This window comes from Phymastichus coffea, unplaced genomic scaffold (genome assembly GCF_024137745.1).
Source record: "Phymastichus coffea isolate CEN01 unplaced genomic scaffold, Cenicafe_Pcof_1.1 PCOF00007, whole genome shotgun sequence".
Classification (NCBI taxonomy): domain Eukaryota; kingdom Metazoa; phylum Arthropoda; class Insecta; order Hymenoptera; family Eulophidae; genus Phymastichus; species Phymastichus coffea.
Genome location: NW_026706818.1, coordinates 6,192,452 through 6,212,822, shown reverse-complemented (window position 1 = coordinate 6,212,822; position 20,371 = coordinate 6,192,452). Strand labels below are relative to the sequence as shown.

At 37.6% G+C, this 20,371-nt stretch overlaps 1 protein-coding gene across 9 annotated transcripts in view; it reads left to right on the top strand.

Moving 5' to 3' along the window:
• LOC131668951 (guanine nucleotide-binding protein G(o) subunit alpha) overlaps positions 1 to 20,371 on the top strand; it is an 853,882-nt gene that overhangs the window by 109,083 nt on the left and 724,428 nt on the right. For 8 of the 9 annotated variants that reach the window (XR_009302331.1, XM_058943510.1, XM_058943477.1 and 5 more), the window contains one exon: positions 14,696 to 14,783. The gene's annotated coding sequence lies outside the window, so the exon portion shown is untranslated. The remainder of the gene's footprint in view (positions 1 to 14,695; positions 14,784 to 20,371) is intronic. The other variant, XM_058943493.1, reaches the window with a different exon arrangement.

Below are 20,371 nucleotides of genomic sequence, written 5' to 3'. Positions count from 1 at the left end.
TTTTATTTTTTTTTCTTAATTTTCTTTAAGTGTTTAGTAGTTTTAAAATACCAGACCAACGAACAGGTCTTCCTCTGCCGGGTTACCAATTTGTAATTGTAAAATTGTATAATTATTACTACTTGTTGTAATATTTTGTACTATACTCTGGTTAATACTAATAATAATAATAATAATAATAAAGTGATAGCTTCTTGACCATCAATGTAAAATTTATTATAACCAACGTCAATGTTTGGTATTGAATTAAATGTTAATAGCTCAACTAGACCAAGAACGTATTTTTTGTTTGGTATCAATTCGATCGGTGGAAAATAATATGATTCGAGTACGGATGATGTTCCCGAGAGACTCAATGTCAGTGTATTCTCCATGACAGATTCATATCAAATGATAGTATGATATCATTGAAAAATGATATCAAATGACAAATGATATCAATTCGTCGAATGAGTATTTTTTATACTAGTTGTCTTTTCTATAGTTTGTTTAAAAGAAATTTGAGACAAAGATGGCCGCAATTATATGTATTAAAATCTTGATATCTAATATAATTATACATGATTCTATGAACTTTGAGATAAAGCAATAGATATAGAGGCGGCTGTAGATTACCAAACCTATCAAAATACATAACCTCATCACCTTTTTTTTTATATGCTACCCAATGAGTACCTGGTCCCGGATTATTATCTAAATTTACAATAGCCGTCTCTTGATATCGTGGTCCATCGGTCGGTAGAGCATCATGCATAAAAACACCTCGAAAATTTGCAATTTTTAGTATTTTAGGATATTTTCTTATATCATGATCTGTCAGTGCTCGATTAGGAAAATTTAGTTCGAGCTTTTTTTTTTTAAACCTTTTCCACTTGAATAGTTTCAGATGAAGACCATAACCTTTACGATATGGTTTCAAATAAATTCCTTTACCAATAGCAATAGCTTCCATAGTTTTATTATGTCTATGAGCTTCTTTCAATTAATTTTGAGCGGCCTTAGCACTATTAACGGCTTTTGCTATTGAAGCAGCTCCTCCAGCTAAACCTCCAGTGGCGCTCAAAGCGGCAAATAATAGAATTAAAAAAGGAAGAGCTCCACCCACTTTACTAGGAATTGGTAGAATACGAGGCATATTTTTTTTTCTTCTTCCTCCAGCCTTCTTCACAGCTTCTTTAGCGCCTTTTATAGCCGAACGAATGACAAAGAGTGATTTATTACTAGGTACAACCCTTTTAGAGGCAGCGTTAAAAATTTTTTTCAATGCAATTGATAAATTATTACTTTTTACATGTGTCTTTCGCCGCTGCTGTTGTTGTTGGCGATTTTTTAAGCCCTTACCTCGTTTCTTTCCTCGTTTTAAAATTTTAACACCCATACCAAGTTTACTTTTAACTTTCATTAAGTTTTATTAATGTTTTTATTAATGTTGGCTATAGCAAACGCAGCAACTTTTTTACCAAAACTACTATCTTTCGCTTGCACTCTATCCCAGGCCTGATCAGCTAAAATTTTGTCGGCTCCGTTTCTCGCTTCAATGTTCTCTCGATCCTGAGTTCCTGAACTTCTCTTTCGCAAAGAACCTAATTCTAAATTAATCAGTTCATCGGATATTGAAAATTATATAAAAATTCTTGAAATCACTAACGCTCATCGTAAGAGATATGAAACAAATGGAGAATATCGCAATAAGCGTGTAAATAAATTCAAAAAGTATATTGGTCCAAATATATCTTTAAGTGGTAGTGCTAAGAAGCGAAAACTAACTATAAAATAGCAAGAAAAGGAACAATATTTGATTATGTATATTGGGATGATCCAAACGAGCTCGTTGATGGATTGAGATTGCTTATCGCCGAACAAACCGCTGGTAATCCTAGTCATATTAATAAAATTCATTCAATCATTGAAGAATTACGTGAAGCTAGCCATATATATTAAGAGAATCCTAAATATTCCTCAGTAATAAAATGAGTGTTGATGTGTTTGGACGTATATTGAATAAAAAGGAGTGTAATCGAGGTCCGCCTGGTGTAAGGAATAAAATTACTAAAGACGGACAATACGACGTGGATAACAAAAGAATTTCTAATATAGCTGATCCTCAGGAGAGTAACGATGCTGTAAACTTATGAACGTTGCAAAAAACTAGTGAAGCTAACGTAGATACGCTTACGACTACAATAAATAATCTTAAAAAATCTTTAAATATAATAAGAATACAATTACGATCGTATGGAGAAGCGATTTCATATTTACAAACAAATAATAATGATAATAATAAGGAGAAAGAAATAAGGATTACGCCGCCTGACTTTTCATTCAATTATAACAAATAGATTAAAAAAATGAAACATCAAAAAGTGGTGGATGAGTTATACAAATCAGCACGTCCAAACTATCCTCGTCGAAAAGTCAATATACGCGGAATAGATGAGACGTGGCAAGCTGATTTTGTTGTGATGCAAAGCTATTCTAGAGAGAATAAAGGTTTTCGCTATCTATTAACTATTATAGATACGTCCTATAAATATGTTTGGGGAGTTCCAGTAAAACAGAAAACTGCTACAGATGTCACTAACGCAATGGAATCTGTATTAAAAAAGGGACGCATTCCTAAAATCTCCAAGTGGATAGAGGCAAAGAATTCTACAATACAAATTTTCAAAGTATAATGAAAAAATATAAAATAAACCTTTATTCTACTTATAGCAATCTTAAAGCATCAATTTATGAACGTTCCAATCGAACACTAAAATATATTATGTGGAAAAAATTTAGTTTAATAGGAAATTATAAGTGGATTGACTTTCTCCCCAGTTAAATAGAATTTTATAATAATCGAAAACATCGCACAATAAATATGAAGCCTAAAGACGTGACTAAAGAAAATGAAATTCAGGTCTTGACACGATTCTCTTACGATCATCGTCTTTTCAAAAAACCGAAATTCCAGGTAGGAGATAAAGCGTGAGTGAGGAAGTCTAAACACGTTTTTGAAAAAGGATATACGCCTAATTGGTTTACAGAAATTTTTACTATTCATCGTATTTCGAGAACTAAACCTGTAACCTATCACCTACTAGATTATCAAGAAAATTCTTTTGTTGGTGGTTTTTATGAGCAAGAACTACAGAAAGCTATGTATCCTGATATTTATCTGGCAGAAAAAATTCTCAGAAGACGGGGTAATGAAGTCTTTGTAAAATGGCTTGACTTTGATGATACTCACAATTCTTGGATAAATAAGGAGACTACAACAATGAATTACAAATATAAATTCTTATGTATCTAGCTTATATTTAAATAAATAGTTGTTTTCATTTATAAATATTACATTGTTTTTTTTATTTTAAGGATAAGAGCTCCAACGTTCGCTATTACCTGTGAGGTACTTCAATTTTTTATATTCGGCACTAGTGAGTCCATTAAGACAAGTCGAAACCTGCTTTAATAGAAACAATAATAACTCATTTACCTCTCCAGAAAATAAATTTATATAATACAATCTTTATTGAGATATAATATGATATACAAATACATTTTACTTAATATTAAATTGAAATCGATCCCATCCATGATATTAAATAAATAATGCATATTTTTGTACTCTATCAGAAAAGAAAGATAAATAAAAATATCCAAATGATGAATTATCGCTCTTGACATTCCGTCTGGTAGAACAATTTCGAACGCACAATCGAGTTCAAGAATAATTCGAGATTCATCTTGTCTCATGAATGTTATTAGATAATTCTCATCTTCATGCAATTCGTAATGACTTTTTTCAGGAAGTATATCGAAAAGCTTCATTCCAATGTGATTCAACATTTCAAAATTCATCTTGCTGTAGGTAAAGAGATCTAGAATGTTACGTATTCTTCTTCTAATACTACTTCTACTACTACTTCTACTACTGCTCTCACTGCTGTTGGTACTGATGCTGCTGCTGCTGCTGCTGCTATTACTACTCGATTCTTGAGACAGAATGAAACTCTTCGAGGCTCACAGCTCTTTTAAAACCTTTTCCCACTACTTTGGTTTTCGAGCCGCCACAACCGCCTCCCTCTACTTTAAATTAGATTTCCATTTTATTTAACATATATATAGTGTGATGATTTTCTAATATAGGACCAAGCATTCTATTCATCATCAATATACGTTTCTTGAGTAATACTCGTGATATAACTTTATTCAATTCTTTAACATTCTTCGCAAACCATACATGCTTAGAAGAGGAGTGAGATCTCCTGTTGTCTCTTATAGCTGGCATGGCTAAGCTTCTACTATCCTTCTTCTTCTTACCACTACTTCGAACAGAATGGGCTTCTTATTAACATCTCATCGCTATTTTAGAATATAACCCCACTACTTCGCTTTTCGAACTGCGGAAATCGCCCCTTCTCTCTTTTTTAATTTTTTTTTTGTTAGGGAATGGTGAGAGCCCCAACCATCGTTCTCACCTGTAAGGTGCTTCCACTACTAACATTGCTTATGAGACCTTTACACTAAGTCGAAACTCGGCAGAAAGAACGCATAAGTAATTACTTCAACGTCTCCAAAAAAAAGGATTTGAAGGAATAATTAAATTAGGATAAAAGACATAATTAACATTTTAAATATAAATTTATTTACTATGTATACATTTACACATTATACTAGATTAATTTTTAAATTCAAAATTCGAGCCTTCTCGATGGTAAATAAACAACTCCTTTTTCTTCATAGTCTCGAATAATTTCTTCAACATATCTTCGTCTTTTTCTAACGCTAAGCTTACTCGCTTAGGTAGAAAAATTTCAAATTTGTCGTCCTCGGTTATTATAACACAGAATCCCTAACGAGTATTCAGCCATCTTAATTTCGTTATCATATAGGTGTAGTTATTTTCTAATTGCGACATTGTTTTTCTAGGTAAGAATGCCGATTTGGCTATTTTGTTAATTGATGAAAAATCCATTCTACAATAAAAAAATCAATCATTAATTAATACTACTAGGATATAGTTAGAGAGCAACTCGTATATAAGAAACTTACTTTTAAGAGAAAATCTAGAAGTCCAATAGGAGAACTAGGAAGAGAGACTACTGCTGTTGCTTCAACCTACTGCTGAATAACTGCGACGAACTGAGGTGTGTTCTCCGGTTTGTACCATGCGTCCCCAGGATTTTTATCGAATATACATCGTTTATCATCATATGGACTTAGAGCTACTTTCTACACTCTTTCTGTTCTTACTTGGTGCAATACACTTCGTATGTTGCATTGCTCACGCCCAATAATTTCTAAATCCAATAAACAGTTTCGAAAATCTTCATGATCTATTGTTTATATGACAGTATGTGTTTTTACGCCTTTTGCTTTCTTTATTGCTTGATGGTTTTCTATTAGTATACTATACATTTTACTTCGAAGTCCAATGAATTCTCTCTAATATTACCATTGCATTCATCTTTCATAATATTGAAAACTTTTTTATTAACTAACGGTATATTAAACTGATTATTTTCTGAGTAATCTGATGTATCAAATTTATTGATATCTTCTTTCATTATATCATATATATCAACATCTTGAAATTCATATACGAGGCTATCTGTATCAGTATAAAGTAATTTTGCTTCATGAGGTAGTCTTTCTTTTATGTAGCCATAGTGAAAGTCACATACTAATGTTATTGAGAGATCTAGCACACAAAGTCCAATATATATTGGTTTTTTAATATTAATAGACGTCCATGATAACTGTATTGCTACTAAATTTTCATCAAAGATTGAACTACTATGAAAGTTGGGTTGGACGATCCGTGCTTCTGCTCCATATCTGCCACTCCATGCACTAATTAATTTAACGTCTTTTCGTTTCCTTTCATCCTCCATAGTCTTTCCGTATACTGCATTAATCATGAGTTTATAGAATAACTTTTCAAATTCATTTTTAGCTTGTTTTCTTTTTTCTGTATTCAAATCTACATAAGTTTTAAGCCAATGCTTTTGATTAAACTGAAGTGCTCTGTGTATTTGTATTATTTTAAGCCCGTATTTAATAGCCTGCTTTATCGCTCTATAATGAATGACATACCGTTCTTTATCATACAGTGTTGTTAAAAGTTTTTTTTGTCTTGATCCAGGTGGTGTGTTGTGTTCAGGACAAAGTGGAAGGTCCTTATATTCGTCGTGTAGTTCTTTTGGATACTCTAGATCAACTTCTAAAATATATCCAACCTCATTGTTATCCGAAACATTGAAAAAATGAGGCTCATCGATGTTAGAGACCCACTTAAAATTTTTATATGGTAATGATTGCGTCATCGCCCATCCATATAAATTGTTAACGTCAAAGTATAGTATTCTGAGCCCATATATCGATTATTAGCTTTTGAGTATCTAATACAGCATTGATTAATACCTCCTCGAATGCCTTTTTGGATGAATAAAACCATGTCTATATCGGTTAAAAGTTCTAGCTCAATTTTTGTACACTTTAACGTAGCATTCCATGTTAATCCAGGAATAGTATAATAGTGTGCCGGGTCGAGTTGATACGCGTCCATACACGTTTTACGAAAATTTTCAAAAATATCGGCCAAGAGTAATACGTCAGTTTTTAAATATAAATCAGAATACTGTCCTAAATAAATGATGTCAAATATATTCCACACTTTTTGAGCATGCTCATAGTCAGCTTCAGAGATGTTGTTATCTATCAATTAACTATGAAAATCTTCGATAGGTGGTAAGTGAGTCTGTTTTAATCTTGCAAAACTGTTAACATACTCATATGGAAAAACGCCTTTTCTCTTTAATAATTCTATTTGTGTTTTGGTATATTTATCTATCTTAAATTCATGCTCTATGATATTTAGTTTGGTTAAGTATGAAGCCAGTTTTTCGAGAGATTGTTGGATAGAGGAGACTCGGGGGAATTTCTTCGGCTTCCGGGCTCCTCGGCCAACGAGTGAGAGCGTTTCCCCGACTTTGTGAAGGGCGCCAGACAGCCGAAAATCGGTAGTCGTCGGGGAAAACGTCGGCAAGGCGAGCTTTTCGCAGCTCAAGCCAACCGGCGTGAGTGGTACGCTCCACTCTTCCACCACAGCCTAAAATTCACCACAAACCCTTATCCTTGGTCCACGGCTAGCTCCACGCATGTACCTCGATCCAGGGGTAGGTATCGGCCTCGGCTGTAAATCGCGAAAAGTGATGTCGGAACAATTAGCGCACGCACACAAGATGTCCGCCGGTCGTCCGTGGTTTGGGCTCCTTCCTAGTCCTGCTAAAGTCGGAAAAAGGGGAAGGTTGACAACAAAATCACGGCACTTTTGTCAGAAAACTCTTTATTCAACTTGCGTTCCCTTCAAACCGGCGCGACGGTTAACGCCTAAATACGCGAGGGGTGATGGCGGCCCAGCGTTCGCGCGAATTTACAACGGTCGCGACGACGGAATTCGCACGCCTCGTGAACCGATAAGTAACGCGCGCAACGCACCAAAACCACACTCGCGTTACCCAATTAGGCGGCACTCGTCACCGCAAAGTCAGCCCTGCAAGGAAAAATGTCGGCAACTTACAAGATCTCGTAATTCCTCGGCGGATTGATAGGGAGAGAGAGAGAGCTCTGTCGTGCTGTTGCTGCTGCTACGGCGGGTGACAAAATGGACGAGTCTTTTTGCTACTCGTCCTTCCCGGAAATCTCTTCCAAAATCGCTGATTTTCCCCCGCTATCGTCTGTTACTCATAAGAGGCTATGCAAATTAGCCTACCCCTACCGCGGGTCCTTTATCAGAGAGAGCGGAACAAACAAGTTTCAACGCCTTCTCGTCATGTACAAATTTTCACTTAAGTCAGCGGCGCTCGGTCTAAGTATAAAATTTCGCATAGTCTGAATCATTTGTCTAATAGTTGTACGTTTCGCTATACATCATTATTTCGCAGTTCGTGATTTATTATATTTTTCGCATGTCAGTTACAATGTTTTTGTCCAATTGTCCATTTATTTTGCCTGAATTAACAATAAATTCGCTCGCAATAATTTATTCAAGTTGTCAGCTCATTCAAATTTTCGTCAGTAGCGCCCCTGTAATTGATTTGCATGTATGAGTCAGTGTGTCTGTTTTATCGGTATTCTCGGTAGTGCGCATGGTCAGTAATTTGAATAGTCGTCGGAAACTTCGCGCCGCTAGCGCTTTTAATTAGTATTTTCCTTTATCTCTCTCTATCTCTCTCTCGCTCCCTCTCTCTAGTGCTATCTCGCGCGCTCCCCTCCTTGTCGGTCTCGCATACGCGCGCTCTCTCCTACTCTATCTCTCGCTCTCATACACGCTATCGCGGCACATGTGCGGCGTCCAAAATGGCCGCGCCCGCTCGCACACGTGCTCGTCGCGCCTCGCGTCCGTCGTTCTCGGCGTCTCCTGGAGCGCTCGCTCGCCGTCCAGGTCCGCGTGTGTGTGTGCGGTTGTCCTTCGTTGGCGACACCTGTGGCCACAGGTGTCGTCATCCTCAGCAGTGTCAGTGTGTGTGCGCGCCACCGGTAGTAGCCGGCCGATCAGCTGATCGCCGGCTCCCGGTGGACTGTCTTCGTCGGCGGTGTCAGCCTCGTCCTCGCCAAGGGCGAGCTACGTCGGTGTATGTGTGTGGCTGGAAGGCCACGTGTGGCAGCTTCTCGGGTACGTGCCTCAGGAAGCTGCACGTTTTGTATGTTTTTTGGTGCGGCCTCCTCGCGTCTGCCGTCGGACGCCGTCTGTGTCCTTGCAACGCCCGTATCTCCGGTCGTGGGCGTTGCAGGGAGAAGAAAAGGGGCGCGCATTAGAGGGTGGGCCTTGCCGCGATTTATGCGGCCGGTCGCGAGACGGGTGGGCATAGGGCAAGGGCGCGCACGGGTAGCAGAAGGTGCGAGCTTCTGCTGCACGCCTCATTACAAGATGATGGCATAAAACGAAACGAATCAATAAATCGAAAATTTAAAGTACTACCGTCCACGTGTTTTGTGAAAGCATTATATCTTTCCTTGGTTTCAGCTAAAACAGTCACATTTCCCTCAAGATCAGAGCTAGTAGCTATTTCTTTTATTATAAAATGAGAATCATATCCAATAAGGTTATGGAAGACGACTGGTATAAAATAAGGATTCTGTTGGAATAGTCACTACGAGTGTGTATGTGTCGTGCTATGCGTGTGAGTGAGAAAGGCCACTCGCGGCGTTGACTGCGGCAAGCGCGCCCCCAGGCTTACCGAGTCGGTCAGTCGAGGCGTTCGCACGCCTTCTTGTGCTAAGTAGGAATAAAGGTTTTTGTTCTAAACACCACATTTTTCTTATTTTACCTGCTCTGCTTCCCATAATTCCCTCAGATTCTTATACTTTAAATTATAGGATGCGTGAGCAGCATCTCTAAATCGGCCCGTCAAATGACAATGATCTCTAACTCTTGTATCATCACGTTGAAAATATTTTCTATAAATATGACACACTTTGCTCATCTTGAAATTCATTTGATTACGCCATGAAAGATTCATTTCTATTGCATTCTTATATATTTGATTCATTTTATCTAACAAAATCTGAAATTGTTTGATAATCCATTGTGCGGGTGATTGTTCTTCATTCAGTTTTTTTCTATACATCTTAAAAACTGATTTGGAATCATCATAACTACATTTTATATAAAGCCCCACACTAAAGGCTTCATGATCTTGGAAGGATCGTCCATTATTTACTGGTTTCAATAAGCACTCTAAATCAGCATAGATAATAAACGGAACCACTTCTTTTCGATCATAATGATTAAATTTCAGAAGAGGAAAATTAGGTAGATTAACTCTATATTTATTTAATTTTGAACAATCTGTCTCATGAAAATTCAATTTTTCTTTATTATTAAAATAGTGAAGACAGCGTTCACATAGATAAATTTGTACAGTATGTTTCGTTACTTGACTTCTAACAAGAGTAGATAAGTTTTTAATCCATACATAGTGTAATTTTAATTTAAAATTAGCATAGTTATTTGATCTATTAGATTTTTCTGTTTCATTCTCATCAATATAATCGCTTTGTAGTAACGAAAGATTTACATGCTTATCTTATTTTAAAGTTGATATATAATATGGTGAGACTTCGAATTTAAAACCGTATTTTTTTAGTATGTATAGATTTATTGAAATACTATTTAATTTTTCAAATTTAGGAATATTCTTTACCTCAACAGGAAAGTTTATATCATCGGATTTCAATTCATTCGCAAAGGGCATATAATTTTGAACTCTTTCGCTATGAAATCTAGCTGGATGAAGACAGGCAAGCACAGCCCATTTAAAACATTCATTATCTGTATTTTGAAAGTTGATAATTGCTTTTTTATCTGCTATTTGTTTTGATAGTTGAATATATGAGCCAGGTTTGAAAGGATTAAATTTATTTATATTAACAGTAATACCGATGATAGTTTTCAATGTCCAACCGGAATCTTTTTCTTGAAATTCTTCTAAATTTTTAAGTATAACATCTTCAATATTTTCTGTAAATCATAATTTAAGATCTGTCGTTCTATAAATAGAAACATTTTCGGTGTTGAAATATTTTACTTGAATGTCCTCTACATTATCTTTTATTACGGTAAATTAAGCTGACATTTCTATATTTATTTTTAGAGCATTATGAATTGAAAGATATTTTGGTATTTATAATTGTAATAGTTTATTTACTGTTTTTAAGAATAACTTTATATCTGTATGTTCTTGATTGGCTATGAATGCAGTAATGATACGTTTTTCAAATGCTAAATTTATTTCACGCCAAATAACTCCGTCCCCTTCAATTTGGTTTGGAATAACTCGTAATGAATTAACATTTTCTCCGACTTTTATGGAATTATTTAAATTAATTTCGATTGAATTCAAATGAGTAGCGCATGTTTGACATCTCTATCGTATTGCTCTACTTAAGTTAGGCCGTAACATATATTCTTGAAGAGAATTCAAAGCGGTAATTATTATATTTTTCCATCTAATAAAATCATCCTTATTAGCGTCTGAGTTGTAATAGGCTTTCCATAAATCGCGTACTGTATTTTCGAAATAAGAAATAGAAGCCATTGTAATAAAAATGCGCGGAGGATAACTAGTAATACTACTACTACTACTATTAGTACTACTACTACTACTACTAGTACTACTACTACTACTACTAGTACTACTACTACTACTACTACTGATTGTCACTGCTAAGAAAGCTAGTGAAGCGGGCGGGCTGTCTCGAAAGACTGCGCTCTTTTCCAATCGAGCACGGCTTTTAAGCACTATGGTGGCGCTGAAAGCAGCGATTTCGGCGCTGTAGGTTGAAGAGGGGGTAGTCAGACGAAAGGTGGGAGGTGGGTGGGTGGGTGGTGGCTGCGCCTAGCAAGCTAGAGATGCTACCACCTCTCCGAGGGTCTAAACTCACCTAGCATTAGCTTACTAAGCGCCCTACTTTCGAAGAAGAGCGAGAGAGAGAGAGAACAGCATCCATACTATACGACGTATGCGTCTAGCAAGCTAGAGACGCTACCCCCTCTCCGAGGGCCCACACTCAGCCAGCATAAGCTTACTAAGCGCCTTACTATCGAAGAAGAGCGAGCGAGAGAGATATAATGAGAAAACAGCATCCCCACTATACGGTGTACGCGCCTAGCAAGCTAGAGATACTACCCCCTCTCCGAGGGTCCACGCTTAGTCAGCATAAGCGCCCTACTATCGAAGGAGAGCGAGAGAGAGGGATAGAGAGAGAGAGAGGAAACAGCATCCACACTATACGGTGTACGCGCCTAGCAAGCTAGAGACGCTACCCCCTCTTCGAGGGTCCACGCTCAGCCAGCATAAGCGCTCTAATATCGAAGAAGAGAGAGATAGAGACCATCATATAGCATCCTACCTTAACAACCTCTGTAGGTGCGTGGGTGGGTGAGGGAGGGGTGGGGGGAGAACTCTGTCGAAGAAGCCCACTGGCACGCGGTAGGTGTCAAACGAACATCAAATGCCCTTTAAACACTCAGCATGGGGTCTCACCTTAAATTAAAAAGCATCACTACCGCGACACCTTCATCGGGCGGCCTCTTTGTGTCCCAGAACATACACATATCTCTTATACATTGGCTTGTGTCCCAGAACATACACATATCCCTTATACATTGGCGGCATGCGGGAGGTGTCAAACGAACATCAAATTCCCTTTAAACACTCAGCATGGGGCCCACTGGCACGCGGGAGGTGTCAAAGGTACATCAAATGCCTTTTAGACACTCAGCATGGGGTCTGACCATAAATTAAAAGGTGTTACTACCGTGACACCTTCATCGGGCGGCACCTTTGTGTTCCAGAACATACACATATCCCTTATACATTGGCGGCATCCTTTGTCGGCTCCTTTGTGTCCCAGAACATACATTGCTTATCTACTATTATTAATAAATTTCCTTAAAAATGCATTATTGAATTTCAATTGTATTATATAAATTACATAATCATCTAGTATATCCTCTAGAATGCTTAATAATATTTGCCCATCGAAGAACAGAATGACTATAACTTTTAAGCCCCATATCTTGGCTGTAATTGATCCTATTGAGCTCTACAAAGTTCGTTTCAAAAAGTTTTTCAAGCTCTTTTAACTAGTATATGTTAAAATTATACAAAAATTAAAACAGAAATTATAAAATTTTTAGTGTAACTTTAACCGCTCACCATTTCAAAAAAAAAAGTTGAAATAATTAAAACAAATTATTTTCTAGTCCTTTTCTTATACTATACAAAGCAGTAATTTAAAAATAATTTTAATTTAAATTCAGTGATAATATGGCTACGTACTTTCTTCAGAAACAACGTCTATAATAGTAGCTCTTAATTTTGAGACATTTAAATCATAAAAATAAGCTTGCTTGAAAGAAAAAGCTCTATTTCATAGCAAAATATTAAAAAAAAAAGTTTCCTAATCATATGAAAATATTTTTTTCTTATCATAATATCAAGTACATCAATTTTTTTAATATTCAGTTTTTTTTATTTTGAAAAACTAAAAATGATCTATAATGAGAGAGTTTTGATAGTATTAGTTTTAAATTCTTTGTATAAACGTTATTGATATATTAATAATTTTAATATTAGCAATTATATATATATATACGACCAATAAAATTTCAGACGTGATAATCAAATAACTAAAGATTGAAAATTTTTTTCATTCATAGATATTACAATTAAACAATCTTTTGACAATTTTTTTTAATTAGGTGGTATTTAATAAATACAGAAATAAGTATATAGAAGAAATTACAAAATTTATTTACATATTGTGGTTGTACCTAAGTTCCAAAAGTTTTTCATAATTGTTAGGATGATATTTAATGTAATAACAATCAAAACAAAATAATTTTCTGTACCATGAGCATTTAATGTAAATTGAAATCATGCATTTATATATTTACCATTGTCTTGCTCAATTGCAAAATATACTTGTCTAACATTCATAAAAACATCACGATCATCGAACATTCCTGATGTATACCAGGCATACGAGGTGTGTTCAAAAAGTAAGGTGAAATTTTAAATTGGGCGGGCTACGTAGATTCGATCATCTAGATTTATTTTTATTACGTTGATATACATGTCCTTCACATATGCTCAGAGTTTCAGCCAGATTGTATGTTTACCTTTTTCTGCGATACAGAAACGTTAGATGTGTTTTTTATGCTCGGCGATTTTCTGCTGTCAAAAACAATGGATCAAAGAGTTTCCATAAAATTTTCTGTAAAAAATAGAATTAAGTGCTCCAAAATACTTAAAATATTCACAGTGGCACACTGTGAGTCTACTTTGAGTCAAAAAAATGTTTACGAATCACTATTAGAGAAGTGGCTGAAGACGGCGGCATCTCTATTAGCTCGTACCATGCAATTTTTTCCAAAGCTTTGGGTATGAAACGTGTTGCAGCAAAATTTGTTCCGAAACTGTTTAATTTCGGAATTAATAAAAGTGATTGTATTTTTACTGTATTTTACAACATATCTTGATGTTAATTTTTTCAAGGTATGTTGAATTGTAAGTTTCTATCAATAAAGTGTTTGCTTATATACGAAAATGCTGATTTAATAAACTTCAAAAAATATATATATATTGATAAACCGCCTGAAACATCCAAAGGATGAGCGTAAGCTGTGCAGTCAGGACAAATAACTTTGACTGTATAACTCTGATTAATGTATGCGTTAATAACTTTTTCATATAAATTTATATTTTTTTGTCTATTCTAGCTATTCGAAAAAAGGAAAAATGGATTATACTCTTACTTTACTCGGTAATATTTTTAAATCGATTTACCCACAATAAGGAAGAATTAAATTGCCAGTATACTTGGTTGAATTGCATAGAACCTTGCAATGCTTATTTCTATAAGTTTCAAGTATTCATAGAAAGTTTCTTTTCTCTGGCATCTACAAATCTATCGTATGTTCATTTATGTATGATTTTCTGCTTGTTGAATCAAGTGCCTTCTTTTTAAACATCTTTTCCCATCTCTTTATTATATTTAATCTTATTAAAAACTGAGATCCTCTATTTTGTAGAGTGGTAAGCGGCCAATCAGGATTTTCTTTACCTAAATTTACATATTTTATTTTAATCTTCAATGGAATAGCTGAATAATAATCTTTTTATTATTTTTTTGGTTTCAGGTTGATAATCACTCGCTTGCATTTTAACAAAGTTATCTAGATATGTACAAAAACTACTGTATAAGTTTATCTAAAAACTATTTAGTGTGTGAGTAATTATTTGGTAGATTTTACAAATGATATTTGTAAAACCAACCTTCTTGATTTTCTAAATTTTTCAATATATAAAATTCTTTTGGTGCATATATATTTATATTGATTAAATTTACATATTCAGCATCTGTATATAGTGTGTCAATTTCATTCAACATCAAGTCCTCTTTTAAAGTCATATTTCAAAATAATCGCATTGAACTACTGCCTTCTAATTACCAATTCTTTTACCGGCTTGCTCTGATTTGTCTTATGAGAAATCTTCATCAAATTCATACTCTAAATTTTTCAAGCAAAATTGTAAGCTCTGATTGAAGAGTTTTGAGTTTGAATCAATATTTTTGTATTGTAATCTTATGTATAATTTTAATCTTTTTAATAATTTATTCGTAAGAATGGTTTATAATGTATATTATAATTTTTCTGACAACAAAAATTTTTGGAAAACCTCCCACGAATCGCAACATAATTTTGAATAATTACTTATCCGTTACTACTACTTACATTGTAACCGTAGATACGGTCATTTCCCCTAAGATTAACTCGTGGCCACCTGTACAAATAATTTTTGAGGGGGATTCGAAAGGCGCCAATGCTCTCACGACTAAATGACTGCTGAGCTATAATGCATCAATCGGGAATGGGGTTCAGGATGAGAAGTGACACTGGCGGCAAAGGAATATGAAAGGGATTTAATATAACAGCATTATTATAACAGAATAACAGAACAAAAGAAACAAAGGTAACTATATATATATATATCGTTACCTTTGCTATATATATAATTGTTATATATATCTAACAAGCCAAATGCTGTTTACTCTAACTGGACAACAATTCCGCGTTCGCGAAGGTGAAACAGTGGTAGGGCTGCTACCCTTTACCCCTATTCTACCATTACTAACAACAGTAAAACGCCGTACAAGTCGGTAATCACAACCGACGGAATAGCTGATAGGTCTGACACGCTAGCCGCAATAAGCTTGCTTCTAAAATTTGTGAGAGAGGGAGAGAGAGAGAGAGAGTGAGAGAGAGAAAGAGAGAAGTCACGGCACTGACCTAGTCTGCTGCTCTCTTGCTCCGTCATTGTTGTCGATGCTGTCGTCATTTTATCATCGATGTTGTCGTCGCTGTCTCTTCTATTGCTACCACTATTGTTGCCCTAATAGTTATTGCTGTTGTTGGTGTTGTTGTTTGTCGTCACTGTTGTTGTAATCATTGCTTGTTCTCGCCGCCTCGTTACTTATTGCTGCTGCCAATCGCTATTGCCATACTACTTGCGGCAATGGCCGCTGACAGGCGCACGCCGTTACCTCGCTGGAATTTTCATGCGCACTAGTGCTTGGTAAATCTAACGAAAATGGCTGAGCATGATCCAGCCTACCTGACCGTACCGTACACATTTCCACGCACCGAGCGCGTATCCATAAAAATTCGTTGACGAGGTCGCGGGAAACCTCGAGAAAAATGTTGGTACGAAAGTACCTGAGTAACTCCCGAACTTTATTCTTCTCTCTTCTATCTCTCTCGCTCTTTATTTTTCTGTCTTCAATCTCTCTATATTTTTTCTGTCTTGTGTCTCTCTTTTTCACTCTTCTCTCTCGCTCTTCTTCCCCTCGCAGCCTGTTCTCTTCTCTGCCGATCGTTCTCGCGCCACACCTCAATAAAGCAGCAACAAGCATGAATGTGTGCTGCAGACACATACATATTCGCAGCTTGACGCGGGGCACGGACATTAGCGAGAGTCCGGCAGCGGAAACACTGACCATGCCGGGATTCTCCGTCATAGCCCCTCCGAAGCAACGGATCCTTTCAATAGTAGTGCGGGGGCTGTCTTCCACTTCCACCGTCTGGCTGCCTTAACTAGACTAGGATATTTTACTTGACTGTAGCTGCCAGTTAACAGCAGGGGTGCAAATGGCATCCCACCGCCCGCGAGTGGGCAAGCTAGCAGATGAAAGGAAAAATCATATAAAATGAAACCCGAAACGAAAAATGAAACGCAAAACAAAAAGACACATCAAACTGAAAATAAAAAAACTGTAAAACTCAAATGAAAATTTGTAACGGTGCCGGTGGATTTGACCTGCACCGTGTGTCTCTTATCTCTCCCTACCATCGGCAGGGACTCATGGCAGACCTATGGCGCATAGTTCACGTGCCTGATGCCAGCCTTTATGTTTTCAGCATCGCTACCGCAACAAGAAAGAAGAGGAGAGATAGAGAGAGGCAGCGGCATTGGTCGACAAGAGCGCGTAGTAACATGCGCTCTTGTAAGAGAGAAAGAGAGAGAGAGAGAGAGAGAGAGTGAGAGAAAAGAGAGAAAGAAAAGAACGCGACTAGTGCAGGCAGGCGCGTGACACTGGCCGCGCTTGACGGTGCCGCGTGCCGCCGATTAGGCAAGTGAGTGGGGAGAGCGTGAGAAGCAGTCTCTCACGCACTCGGAAGCATACTCGCGGGCAGTAAAAAGTTGCCCATAGCAGAGAGAGGTGCACGGACCCCCTGCAGTCAGCAAGAAAAGGCGAGGAAACCGAGACGGCATTAGCAATCTGCCCGGATCCAGCCTATCATTTCAGCGAGCCCTTCCAACCACAGATTTGCCTGCAGGACGTTATCACCATCATCGGCGAGGCACTGCATCAAAGGAGATCTACATTCGTCAGGTCATTCTCTAATCTCTCTCTCTTGAATTCTCACTTTACGGCTACTCGCGGCTTGTGCACTGTGCCAGGCTTTCACGGGCCGGCACGGCTAGTTTGGTTATTAACATAATTTAGATTATATCGAGTCGGTAGCGAGATGGCAAGGCGCTAACGTGCCGGCCATCTCCTTCAACGATCGTAGATTGTTAATAGTTAGATAAGGCGCGCGGTAGATTGACCGAACTATTAACGCTTAAGGTAGCGTATTGTAATAAATAGATTTACCAAGATAAGAGGAAAGATCATTGCGTTTACCTTTCTCTTTACCTTGTCAGGAGCAATACACCGCCTCCCTTGCCTTCCCCCTTTATAAATAATTAGTAATAGCGATAGATTTATCGGCGTTATAGGCCGACTCTATTACAAATTAAAACAAAACCCAAAACCTAAAAATAAAACGAAAATTAAAAAATTAAAACTAAATAAAACTTACCTCATCGCTTCTTCATACTTCTAGTCTTCTTAGAGGGTTGGAGGTTGCAGCTATTCGCTCGCCCCACAATGAGTCTCAGCCGGTCCCCTTGGAACAGTCCGACAAGGTACAGAGCCACTTCCCAGGAGGCGATGATAATTTCGCTGGTGGACACGGTGACTTTGCAAATGTTATATACACCGACGTCATCAATGGTGAAACCTCTGCAGTGTCGGTCAGCGGCATCGGGTACAGAATGGCAGATTCTGGACTATAGCGGGCGAGATGTTCTTAACATCCTCGTCGGAGATGAAGGCGGCCTTCTTTCGTCCTGGAATGCGCCTTAATTCAACGCAGATTTTTCGACGCCGACGGCCATCGGGCTACATCTTCCAAACTATCCTGTTGGCGTTGATCTCAAGGGCGAGATCTGGAGCTTCTCTAGCCACCGAGGCCTTACCAATCAACGCGCTCCCCGAGGATGGTACTGCTGAGGCTCTTCCCTTCTCCATTGGCTGGGATTGTCCCACGTTTTCCCTTGCGGTAGAAATAACTCACGCCCTCGAGCTCTGGGCCTGCCCAATTTCTTGGTCCTCTTTGCATCGGCGTGCCGGCCTCTGCTCCGCATTATATTTTACCTGCGAAGAAGGGTGATCACTAATATAGCGGAATTCTACGTTCAAGAAGGTACATACAGCCAAACTCCGGCCGTATCAATATCGATGGTGCAACCATTCAACGTCGCATTGTCACCAAGGCGTTACCGGTTTTCGACCGCTCTCGACTGGTGCATGGGGACCGGCTTAGGGGTGCCAAGAGCGCTATCAAGGAGTTAGCCGATAGGGATATTGTCAGACCATCTTAAAGCCAGAAGGCTAGTTCTTGAAATCTGGTAGTAAAGAACTCTGGCATGAACCGTGTCACTGGCAATTACCAAGCCCTCAACACTGTCACCAAGGCAGACCGGTACCCACTACGTATCATCAAGGACTTGCTTCACGACCGCTAAGACGGCATCGTCTTTTCGGTGATTGATCTGGAAAAAGCCTCCTATCAAATCCCGATAATCAAGGAGGACATCGTCAAGATAGCCGTTACGACTTCTTTTAGCCTCGTCGAATTTTTTACGATGTTAATAAGTCTCCGAAACGTCTTGTAGACTCTGCAGTAGCGTTTTCCGACTCACTTTTCTGGAACATGCTTATTGTTCGCTAGTATCTCGACAACGTCTCGATCATCTATTCCAAAGACCAAAAACAGCACCTGTGCATTATCTTGCAGACTACGTGACACAGGCTTAACCGTCAATCTTAAGAAGTGCCAGATCGACCAAATGAAAGTCGACATCTTAGGATACCTAGTATCGCAGCACGGATACAGTCCGCCACCACGGAAGGTCGATGCAAAGGTCAATAAACTAGTAAGAGTTTCACAGCTTACTGGAGATGGTGGATTATTACCGCCGCTGCATCCCAAAGGCAGTGCACATCCAGATGCCGCTAAATGACCTTCTTCGTGACTCACCAAAACGCAAGAAGGCCAAAGTGTCGGTGTGATCTGAGCAGTACGAGACTGCTTTCCTCGCATGCAAGGAAGGACTGCACAAGGGTACAATCAATTGGCTCCTGGCTTCGAAGTGGCAGCTCATCGTATTCATGGATACCTCAGATACAGCTCTCGATGCCTTCTTGGAACAAATCTTCGATAGAATAAAACATCCAGTAGATTTTTTTTGCACGAAGCTCACGAACACCGAGAGATGATAGAGAACATATGACAGGGAACTGCTTGCGACCTACGCGGTCGTCAAGTTTTTCCAATGCTATCTGCAATGCCGCTCTTTTGAACTTCAAATGAATCACAAACCGCTCAACAACTCGTTACAAAATTTGTAAAATTTCTAACAATTGCGTAATATCTTTATGAATTATTTAAGGGGGATAAGTGAAGTACTTTCGCTCTCAGTAATCGAAGTAGAAAAAAGAAGATAGATCAACAAATAACTTTATACACCCGTCTTATCAAAAAGCATAATTTTATTACTAACTAAAACAATTCAATAAACGAACATCTTAATTATTAAGAACGGAAATGAACACATAAACGACTTACCATTGTATTGAGTATCAAAAATAAATCGGTGGTACAAATTGAAACTAATTTTTTTAAAGTACTTATAACATACTTATACCATACCTGTTCCTACACTTGTCCTGCATCTACACCTGTTTTTACTTTACACAGTTGTACTAAATCAAGATTATATACTTCTGTACTCGTGTATTTTTACACTTGATATACCACGATTCATTCAACGATATACAATTATCGACAAAAATAAAAAAAGAGTATACATACATTGAAACGGATTTTTATAACATTATACGCCGTACAATTTAACACACTAATATTTATTTCTTTAATTATTCAACTCAATTATTCTGAAAATAATTGTCAGAGTAATTAAAT